This window comes from Stegodyphus dumicola, chromosome 1 (genome assembly GCF_044657685.1).
Source record: "Stegodyphus dumicola isolate Sdum_Otavi_A_Nest chromosome 1, ASM4465768v1".
Lineage (NCBI taxonomy): Eukaryota > Metazoa > Arthropoda > Arachnida > Araneae > Eresidae > Stegodyphus > Stegodyphus dumicola.
The window spans coordinates 104,600,068-104,612,394 of record NC_140768.1 but is presented as its reverse complement, the minus strand read 5'-3'; the positions used below and the strand labels follow the sequence as shown (position 1 = coordinate 104,612,394).

General features: G+C 32.6%; 1 long non-coding RNA gene across 2 annotated transcripts; it reads left to right on the top strand.

The window, feature by feature from the left end:
* The first annotated feature begins 911 nt into the window (after positions 1-911).
* LOC118197223 (uncharacterized) lies at positions 912-8,931 on the top strand. Of its 2 annotated transcripts, XR_004759541.2 has the most exons (3): positions 955-1,129; positions 3,348-3,412; positions 8,526-8,931. It is a non-coding gene; the product is annotated as an uncharacterized LOC118197223 (long non-coding RNA). The 2 variants fall into 2 exon arrangements; XR_004759542.2 differs by lacking the exon at positions 3,348-3,412 and having other exon boundaries at positions 912-1,129.
* Positions 8,932-12,327: the final 3,396 nt, after the last annotated feature.

Genomic DNA, 12,327 nt, shown 5'->3' with positions numbered 1-12,327 from the left:
TAAAAAGAGCATATCTTTAGAACTTTCGGTACACGGTCTCGCGCGCTGGAGATAAAAATGTTTTTGTTATTCAAAATCTGATGCCTCTAGGTACCGTTGTTTTTTCACAGTGCGAGAAACACACATACATTCATGCAGATTTTTCATTATTTAATTTCTTAAATGATGAAATAAATGGAATTAAATTAATTTCTTAAATGAAAATATAATGCAGGGATCTAATATTTGGTGGCAACAATCTGAAAATTTGAAAAGTGAAACGACCTTTATAGTGAACCAACGTAAAATGCTAAGAAGGAAATTAATAAACCGTCTGGCAAATTAGCCAGGGCTAATTTGCCAGACGGGGCTAAATGCCGACTAATTTGCTAAATATACTTTGTGGATTCGTTTGTCGCGCCTAACTTAAAAATCTTATAGTTTAGATACGATTAGAATTGTTTCTCTCTTATTATCTCTAACGAACTCTCAAAATCCTCTTTTAGAAGCTTTGTTGAGGAATACAGATATAGATGTGCAAAATCTGTTTTAAGGAATATTTTCGAATTTAAATGCATTGTACAAATTCTTCACTTTTAACTGGTCAAACTGAAAGTATATGAATTTTATTATAACAAATATAAGTAATTAAGCTTTGTTAAAAAATGCATTTAAAACAAGCAACATCAGGAAAATCGTAATTGCTAAATAAATAAGAATGCTTTAGTTGTTACACAAATTCGGTTTCAAATATAAATTGTTTAAATGTTGCCCAAATTTCTTTTCGAGAAAAGCGCAGTACGTTAAAAAATTATCAAAAGATCTCTCTTTTGTATTTATCGTTTGCAAGTATCGTAATTCTTTTTCCCGGTAAAGGTTATCATCGCTATTGATTGCGACATCAATCACGATAAAGAATAGTTTACTGTTACAGACATAACAAATTATATTCTTATGCTTTTATTTTTATTATTATTGTTTTAGACTTTTCCTGAATGGCAGTTTTATTTTGGTTTTTGGGAGAAAATACTACAACTCTATCGGGAATTAGAATCTACAGATGAGATCATTCTGTTATAACTTCGCTGTAGTGTTTCTATTCTTTTTCAAGCTTTTACATTTAATAGCGTCTGCAAGATTTCAAGGTTAGGTAAATATGATTTAAACATCTATTAAGCACGTTTACGTAGTATAATTGTGAATGTAATTTTTAAAAAAGCAGATATTATAAAGCATATTTCAGGGCCATCAAATGGCAACTGATGTTTGCCATTTTGTTTCAGAATCGTGAAATGTCGTTTGTATAATGGAGAATGAAAGGCAAAAGGAAAATGAAAGGAATAATACATAATACGCTTATTCTACAACAAAGTTTAATTTTACTTTTACGAAAATTAATTACCCAAACATATTTATTCTAAAGCAAAATTATGCTACGTATTTAAAAATTTTCGTAATTAAGCACAATTTCGCTTTTTCTGTAGCAAAGTATAATTTTTCTTTTATGAAACCTATTTACAAAACGTATACTTATTCTAAACCAAAATTAAGTACGTGTTTAAAATTAAGTACGTAAATGTTTATTCTATAGCAAAGTTTAATTTTTCTCTTATAAAAACCTAGTTACGAAAACGTATACTTATTCTACAGGAAAATTAAGTACGTAAGTTTCGTAATTAATCATAAAACTTTCACTTATCCTATATTAAAGTTTAATTTTAAATAAGGAAATGAATTATTAAGAGAATCCTATGCAGTTTTGATAATTCTAGTGAAATATTAGCGATATTTTCTTTTTTGTAGAATATGGCAGAATCATCCGTAATATGTTCCCCCTATTTTTCATATTTTTGGAAGTATTTATATATGTATAAGTAAACAAGGTAATTATTAGTAATAAATTGCCTACTACTTGCGCTAAAGCTGCAAAGTAATAAAATAATAATTTATTTTCTAGTAGATTATTGGGTATATTATCTCTTAGATAATATAGTCAATTATTCTACTAGAAAATAAATTTCTATATATATATGTGTGTGTGTGTAACATATAACAAAATATGATGACCGCTTTAAGAGACGATTGGCGACCTCAAATTAACTATTCTAGATTTTATGTTCTCCCCCCTAAATTCATCTGTTCTCCCGAATTCGAGATCTTTGCATGTTACATAACGCTGCTTGAAAAATGGAACTAAAACCCAAAATTATCCAATCGTAGATTAGCTGCACTTAAGCATACCCCAACCATCAGCAAGCTGGTACCCTAATTTTGTTGGAAAGGTCATGACAAGTAATCGTCAAAGTGTTAATGTGTTATTTTTGCATTATATCATTATGTTTTTGTATTGAATTTTCTGTTGTATTAAATATGTTATAAGGTATTTCTCCTGCCTTCTTAGCATGCCTTCGTAGTATAGTGGTGAGCACTCTCGGTGAGTATTCTAGAGGCCCGCGGTTCGAGTTCCTGTTCGGGCGCCATTGTAGAGACATTAGGTTATTTCGAAGCAGGAGAGATGAAAAATTAGCAACGCCTTCGCCGGGACGGGAACTGCGAGCCTCTCGAATACGCGCCGAGCGTGCTCTACGCAGCAGTAATTTCGGCCATGGCTAGAACGTGAATTGTTTTTATCTTATCTCCAAAAGTAAAATATTACATATATTTTATTACATATGTGTAATAATGTAATGATAATTTATTACATATATATTACACATACATGTGTGTGTGATGATTTATTTCTATGTAGATTATAGACAACTTAATATTAGAAGATCTTGATTAGAGAATGCACCAATTCTCTTTTTAATCATAGCCGAGAAGACTTGCACAGATGATGACTGGAGGGAAAATTATAATGGCTTGATAGTTAAAACATGAACATAATTTTTATTTTTAAACATGAGCAATTCTTTATAAGCACATTTTACCTTAATTGGTACAACACTAGGGGGTGCTAAACACACCCCACAATTTTTGATACGCATTTACGATTTAGAACAATAGAAGAATGCCGTTAAGACAAGAGACGTCATAAAGCAAGCAGTTTAGGCGGCAAACGAGAGCGCGTAGTTGGATTGCAGCAGTATTTCTAGTAACATTTTTCGTTCATCCGATTGGCTAAGAACTAACTGTACGGAATGAGGAAAGTTAAGATGACATAATGCGGAATTAGTTTTCAGATATAACGCAGTTTTCAAAACATTATTACTATTTTTAAAATGGAGAGGAGGAAGTGCCTAAATAAAAAGAGGAATTAAGAGGGTATTGCTAATTATAATTCTATATTAGTATAATAATATATTAAATATATTAGTATAATTCAGAGTTGAATGTTTTTTATCTTACATATTCCCCGTCCTTTCAAGGAGAAAAAAGCCTGGCGATAGAAAAGCGTTTTGGGGGAAAAAGCATTGGATCACTAGCGCAGAAAGTGAGTTTTCTAAAATATATGCAATTCCAGTGAGAAAAACCTATAAACTGATTCAAGATAAATTAGAAATATTAGAACAATTCATGATATAATCTGTAAGTAAAATTCAGAGTCCAGAAGTCTCTAAAATATAAATTTATAAAGTTCTTGAGGTGGTTAGAAAATCACTTAAGAGATTCTTTCAGTCTTGTGAAAATCTTTCATAAAACGTAAACTTTTTAATCAATATAAAATCAAAATGTTTCTAGTATATAGTTATGAAATTCTATTAAAAGTAATATTTATTATAAAAGAAAAGCATATTTTTTTATTGTACAACAGTGTAATGATCAATACACTCAATATATTAAAATAGTAAACCGTGGTTAAAACGGGCAGGTTTTCTACAAGCGAATCAGCGTAACTAACTACTTGCTGATGGCTGTAGGATGCTTAACTACAACTGACATAAAAACCTACATTCCTTATGCAATTTAACTGGCTTTTAGCACTGTATATTAAAAAAAAAAATCAAAGTTTGTATTTACTTTTCATGACCATAAAATTCTATACAATACGTACTTGTAATAAAAAAGAAATATACAAAAATTAAAATTCATACTTTAAGATCTGATTATTTCGTTGAAGATAACTTGCTATTAGATCACAGCTTGATTACGGAGAGCACCAATTCACTTTGCAATCATGGCCGAAAAAAACAACTGCTGCATAGATTACTGGAAATTACTGTGCAGTGGATGACCGGATGGAATTTTGGAAGAAACACGACCAGCTCGGTAGTTAAACATAATTTATTTTTGGATAACGAATTTTTTAGCACATACCTTCTTTATTCGTAAAATACTAGAGGTGCTAAACGCGCTCCACAGTTCTGAATACGCACTTACATCTCACATAAGGAAGAATAGCTAGCAGAGGTTATGTAACACATTGCCAACAGGAAGGCCAAATGATGAAAAAGAATGCGCAGTTAAGTGTGGTACTATTTATAGTCTTGTAAAGTCTTTGTTTTTATCCTGAGTAGCGACTGGGCCAAAGGTTTGGCACTGCGGTTATTGTAGGAAAAGCGTGATGTAACATGGTGCCGTATGGAGCCTTGAAGAGTGAACGTGTGCAGTTAAGAATTTAAAGGACCGTTCCAGTTAAGTTTAATTTGATAATAAATTTTTCTTCATATTTTTATGTAAACTGATATATACATTTACATTCGTCATAAACTGTAATGCATAGTGTTACTTTTCTGCTAAATTTACTAACGCAGAAAACAGAGAGAAAAATTAAAATTTAAAGTAAAGTTATACATTGATTTTGTAATGACGTTGTGGAAATAGAATTTACAATACAGAGGTATTCATTAACAAGATTCGATCGTTTCTAAATGGAAATATTCCGAGAAAACTAATGATCAAGGAAATTTTTCCCTTCGCAATGAAATTTTTTCCCGACTGATTAGGTTAAATGAAATCAAAATGTGCATAAATTAACACCAATTGTAAACGTCATTAAATTCAACAAGTAAAAGGATATTTTACCTTTTACAATACTAAAAAATGTGTATCATAAATATGCAAAACTTTTACGTTAGTAAAGCGAAATTGTTGTTGAACAGGGCTGAGCTCTTTTAAAGGAATAAACGTGAATTTTTCACTAAATAAAATTTTGTGTAAAATGATGATATCATTAATACATAAGATCGGTGGAGGAAGGATGATTATGCCCGGAATATAAAAATACTATGAAGACAAGATATTTAAAAAAATAAAGGAAAGTAAGTAAAATTGTGTAAGATTTAGAGATGGGTGGTTAGTCACAAAATGCAACTTTTTACCTCAGGCCACCGTAAGGGGAGGAACACAATGTATAAGGTAAGGAATATAATGCTTTCGACCAAAAATTCAAAAGTGGCAATGTTCTTTGATTGAAGAATTGTATCAGCATAATTGTCAGAGTTTGACATATAATGAAAATTAGGTGACTGGTGGTTGCCATAATGCATAAGTACAAAAAAAAGTAGGCCCACCAGCGGCCGAGCGGTAAAGTCGATGAATACTGGTGGTTCAGTTTGGGATTCCATTTTTAGTAAATGGGCTGGCTGCATATGCGTTTTCATGGTTTTTTTTCAAGTATACGAGCCAATCCCTTAGAAAGTCTTCCACGAAGGCATCCTTCCTCTTAGGCCTATAGCCCTCGCTTTCTTTGCCATAATAAAATAAACCAAGTCAAAACAGTAATTTAATCAGATTCATCCTGTCTTATTATCAGTTTTCCTCTACCTTTGTCCGCGCTATACGTACACATATTGTATGCAGTTGTCTACGTCTTATCGATTTTATGCTGGAATCGATAGTACGCATAATCAGTTTACTCCGATCCTGCGCCTTGTCGACTGATATATACACAGTGACGATCCTATGTTTGTGATTATTCTACACAGATGACAAATGTGTGCCATTCTTATTCAAAATTAATAATAATCAAAATTTGCTTTTTATAGTGTAGATTCTGTGAATGTAATCCAAACGTAATACGTTAAATTTTAAATTAAAAAAATAATAAATAGTGATCTAATCCCCCCCCTTCTGCAAAAGCAGTTATGCATTTGACTTTGGAAGAAGATTTGAGATTTATTTTGCATGGTAGCAAAATATTTCATTGCGGCTGTGATTCTAAAAGTAACGCTGTAAAGTGGGAAAAGGCTTCGATATTGAATGAAATATATCAGTTTGATCGTTACTTTCAATAAAAGAAAAAGAAAAACATTAATGCAAAGTTTAAAATTAAGCAGAAAAAGATATTTTGATCAAACACTTTCGATTTCGAAAACAAGAAGGCACAAGTTCCTCTTCTTCAGAATCAAAAATATTTTTGCTTTTAAAGAAAGGTTTAATTTGATCATTCTCGAAATCGATAGAGTTTTATTTAAAGTCTACACCAAAATAAAAATTGCTTTTATGCCTAAATCGTTCTAATTTCAATTTACAAGTTCTCGTTTGAAAATGAAAGGGAGGGGGAATTCTGTCTTTACAGCAGAACAAAAATAATTTGAGATATGCTTCCGTTTTTTAGCTGAACAGCCGGTAAGAGAAAAAAAAAATTATCTTAGGTGGCAAGCAGTTTAAAATGTTAGGCGGAGTCCGACCTTGAATATTAAAAGCGAACAGGTCTCTAACAGGAGTGGGATGGAGATATAAAACCTGTATTGCCTCCGATTTTTTTTAAATATATACAACATTTTTGAAAATTATGTCGAATAATTAAAAGCAATCACTGAAACACTATTGATATATTCAAAATAAAGAAGACTACTTCAAATAACTTTATTTTACAAATTTACGAACATACAGAGAAGAGTTTGGGAAGGAAAGGAAATTGTTCAAGATTGGATTACAGAAATTTTATAGGACTTCTTTGAGTTATGTGAAAAAAAAACGTAATCATACAGAGTGACTGCAAATGAATCGTCTGATTGTAGATGAGCGTAATTTCATACCTGTTAAAAAGTAAATCTAAGAGCTTTGGATTGGGGCGCCTTCATAACGGTACCGCATCTTTATGCAAGTTCGGCCACTATTCGAAAAGACAAAAGTCCTCATAATGGTGTCATAGCATAAAGGGCGCGTGCACAGACTGAAGATGAGCTTTCCGACGTTTTTTTATAGAGGTGCGAATACACTAATGCAAGTCCAATTTTCATTTCAGTTATTGATTAACTAATTAAGTTTCAATTACTGATAAAAGTAATAAATAGTGTACTGATCGAATCTTCATGAGAAACGTAGTATTGGTGTCAGGGTGCCGAAGTTTGGTCAATAAGAACAATTTTCGGAGTTGTGCTTCTCGGAAGAGGTTTCGTGTTTTTCTATAAATTTATTTTCTCCGAAATGACAAACTGCTGTACGCATTAGGAGTAAAACGGTAGTATACAGTTATTTTTAATTGAATCTCTTTTTCTTAGATTTGTAATGAATTAGAACATAAATTTAGCAAAAATTGCTTATACTTAATCACTTTAAAATATTCTATGAAATATTCAGTTTTTTATACGGTTTATCTAATAGTTGGGCTATCAGGGTACAAGCCATTTTTACATATAAAGATGCAATTTTAGAGTTAAGATGTTTGGAATCCCCCCCCCGCTCTATTTAATGTTATCCTTTTTTCTAGTGTTTTCGAAATTTTTTAGTACTAAGTTTTTAGAAAATGTTGCTCTGTGTGAGCGAAAAAGAACAAAGGAATCCAGAAGAAAATAGCTTTATAACGGATTAATAATAAATAAATTTGAATAACTAACAACAATTAATTATTATAAATTATTTCATAACTTAAATAAATATAAGTAACTGTAAAACAAAACAAAAAATATTCAACTATCTTTCGGAAGAAATCGGACTTGAATAAGAGCGCGCGCATTTTTACGAAAAACGCCTGATTAGCATTAGGGTGCCACAGCATTGTTGTGAAGATTTCTATCTTTTCGAACAGTGGCTAACTTGCATAAGTGTGCGACACCATTATATGATACTGTCCCTTAGAATGTTCTCAAATTCTCGATGATGTTTCCTTCACGAAGAGATATTGCTATTTTAAATTATTCGCAGTAGACCGCACCATTCAGTTTCTGGGCTAGTCTCTTAAATTTATCATATGCGTTTGGGGACAGAATTTAAAATGTTCCATTGTTGAGGAACAAAAATAATTGTTCTTAAAAATTAATGATTTTGGAATTCTCGAACAAACAATAAAAATAAAATCTTTGCTGACTTTTGAAGTCATGTTTAAATTTCTCAGTGTGTCATGTAAATCATTGCAACAGTTGGTGTCTTCTAAGCTATTTAAATGAGAAGAATGAAATGAAGACGTTTTGGACGATAAATAATTTAGAAACTGGTGAATCACAAACTGGTTCACTAGTTGTTGAGGACTAAAAGCGTGAAACAGTAGTAATTCGCTGCGGGTTTTTCTCCGACGAGAAAAGGGGGTTTACAATGGATTGTTCGTAACTGCAACATAGATACTGACTAATTTTCTTTAGAAATACTTTCTTCTCTAAGAAGATAGTCTTAGTATGTTTTAACTTAATGCATTCATTCAAGAGTCCGTTTTTTCTTCGAAGGTGGGAAAGAAAAGACTTGGATCGCAATGCTGAAGGCCAGGACCATCCTTTCGCGACTGGTTGGATGTCAACGTCGAGCCTTGTTTATGAACACCACAGCTGCCTATATGAAAGAACCGCATATGAATGATTTTCACTTTCCGTATCCTAATGCAGAAGCTTGGGCTGATGGCTATCGCAGACGACAGAAGAGAAATAACTTTGTCCTGGGAGTGGGTCTGGTCCTCTTTGGAATTACTGCCTTTTCTACGTACCTGACGATCATTTTACCTGCACTTCCACCTACCCATGACGAGGCTGCCGTGTTAAAGAACTAAGTTATCTGAATAAAATAAAAACTTTTAAATAATTTGCAAGTATTCGTGGCAGTCAAATATGATTTTTAAATAAATTCTTTTCATATTTATCCATGAGTCATTAATTTTACTGTTATACCGTTTATCCGTTTTTACTTTATTTTACTGGCGATCAGCTCAAGGCTTAGATTTGTTGGTTTCTGACTATTTATAGCAGATGACACATTTCGCTAATTAGAATAATGCAAACCAAAATAAAATTTGTTACTTTCGTATTATTCCGTCGGCCATGAAAAAGCTTCGCAAGCAGCGAGCCAGTTATGAATAAGTGTGACGTCACAACACACTCAAAGCATGCGCGCTTCCTTTTGATGCAACCCCAAGTGATTCTCGATAAATCATTGCATTACTGCTATCATGTTATTGTAACAGTTAATTTTACTACAAAAAATTATTTAAATTTGTGACTTGTCTTACTCAGAATAAGCAGCGGATTATTTTCAAAATTATGGGATGACACCATCGATAAAAGTGAGTTTGTATTAATGGGATATGATATGGCACCCTATTTGAAAAAGGATAAACAATGGCAATGCAACGTGAAAAATTGTAACAAAATAATAGCCATTCGAAAAGGAGTGTGATTCGAGGGCTGTAGAATTACATTTGCGAATGCACTCTGGCTTACCTGTCAAGAAAATTAGCATATGTTGAATAGGGAATAGAAAGTTGGATACGGCCGATGAAACAGTAATAAATTGGATATTTGAATGAAATTGCACTCATAGAGCTTTCAGCACAGCCATTAATAAATTGTTTTAGCAGCTTGAATTAATATGTACACAGTTTTTTTTATTAACTGAATTTGTAATTTAAATCTGTCGATTTTATAAGAAAATAAAGAGAGATGTGTGATTGTGTATAAAACAAAGAAGTGTTAGTTCCTTTAGCATTCCACAGGAACGACTGGCGGAACTTTGGCGGGATCTCTAACTTTCATGGTTTGATCAAGTTTCGCGGTCAACGGTATAATACGTAAATACCTAAACATCTTTAACTAAAATGTTTATTTACCGTGACAAATTACAAAAAGTACAATTTCAAGAGCTAACTGAATTCAAAGCATAGGCACAAAATTAATGTATAAATATTTGCGTTTAGTATAATATTATTCATTCTTGGGGTACTTTGACGGGATATCTTAAAGTATAAGAAAATTACAAAATATAATTAGTTTAAAAAAAGGGTTTAAGTTTTAACAATCGCCCAAAAGGGCGATTATAAATAGAAATGACCCAGGTGGAATAGCGAAACATTTTACAGGATAATAGAGAATATGTATTTACACTAACATGAGAAGATTTTATGTCTTTTATATATTAAAAATGTAAAAAAAATGTATAGTGTAATTCCATACAAATATTGGATGTTTTTAAGTAGATATTTCATGAATTAAATGCATTTTTATGTAAATCAATCCGATTCAAAAGTAAAAAAACTTGTATACATAAGAAGTACACCTTGCAAAAAAGGGGGGAGGACAGTTCTATATCTCTCGTTCTACTGCACCGATTGTCGAAATTTAACTTAAGTTTTACATGCCTCGAAAGGCCGACTTGGGATATATAGTAGATTTATGTATAGCATTGTTCTAACATAGATATTTTGACACAAAATAAGTTTTTCTGAAATAACATACCAGTTCTGAATAACGTGGTCCTCCAGCCGAACATGGACCCCTGTAAGCCCAAATTTTGAATTTCATATTTTGTAAAACTTTAATGAATTTTTAACAAATTCAGCTGAAAGTGAGCAGTGGCAACAATGTACAGATTAAAACTGTTATCCAGAACGCGCGAGACTGTACATTCGAATTCTAAAGATCAGCTGTTTTTAAATATTTTGTGATTTTGCTATTGAACTGAATTTTATGTGGCATAACTGCGAAGAACACGATATTTGATTAATAAATTTAACACATAAAACATTAATGTGATTAAAAAAATTTTTTTGCAAGCTATATTACAAAGAAAACTGTGCATTGATATGATAAACTGAGAAAAGAATGAACAAAATAGAAAAATGTATGACAACACCTAGGAATGCCACCTGGGAATTCCCGACGGCAACACTGCATCGGGAATTCTAAACACATGCCTTTAAAATTTTGTAATTTAACTGTTGAACTCTGTATGGTGTAATGCATATAGCGCAAATGAGAGGAAAATGATGCTTAATAATAACGCTAAAAAGAAAAAAAGAAATGCGTTAGCAGAAGTGAGTGCAACAACCAGACTGGTAGACTGCGAACTCAGCAAGAACGTAGCAAAATCTTAACAAAACCTTTTGGGCGACCGTTAAAATGTGAGTCCTTTCAGATGTTTTTTTTTTTTTTTTTTTTTTTTTTTTTTTAATGTGTTGCTGCAAAACGCTAAACCTCTGGAGAACTCCCAGATTTCGCAGGGGGGGCTGTTTTTTATATTTTAAGATTGACTGCTAAGCTATTCCTTTAAAAACTGCCTAAAAATCAGCTTTTGGGCAAAGTTAGATATGAATTGGTACCCTTCTTACCACAACAGAGGATAACAACATGAAAGGGGAAAGAAAGGCAGTGGACAACAACGGAACATTTCACAGGACATTTTGCAGGAAATGGTGCGGACAAAGTATTTATTTGCTGAAGCGCAGAACCGTGAACCATTTTCGTTGTTGTAGATAAGTCCTGATTCAGTTTTTGACTGATTGATTCCCCTTATATATTTTTGTCTAAGGGAGGAAGAACGATGAATTCGTACACTACCGACTGACATTGCATGATGGACATTTACAGGTCTCAGGCTCCAGCCTGATGAGCCGCAGCTAGCGTGGCCTACAGGTTGTTTTTCAAAGACTAGGTCACGAGTTTTTTATCTGCATTTAACGCAGACAAAATTAATCTTTAGGAGCTTTCCCCTCCTTTGCTTCTCATAACGTTCTTTTAGAAATATGCACGTCTAACAGCTTTGCATTGTTTAAGTGATCTATCCGATAACCGTAGCTTTAGTTTTCGCTTTTGAAAATGGGCATTGAAACGATACTTTTTATATATTCAAACAGCATCATTTCATAATACAGGGTGGTTATAATGAAAGTTTCTTTTAAATGGTCATAAAAGAAAAACTACTGGACCAAATGCTATCAAACTTGGTAATCGTGTAAAGGTCGTCATGGGAATTTATTTTCCACGGGAAAAAAGTTAAAAAACCCACTACCGGGGGAAAATGGCGCTGTATGCAATATTTTTAAACCAAATAAGGGTCGGAATCCTTACACTGGTTTAACATGTTGTATACCCTTAAGAAACTTTGACCTAAACGAAACTACCATTTAAAGGTGTTAAAGGCGATAAAAGTCGAGTGCGCAATCCATGTAAAGGAAAAATCCGTCTGTGAAAACCACAAGTTAGAGATTGGAAAATGTGAGATCGTAAATCATTTTCAAAAGTGTGCGCATTCCGGAAATCGTTT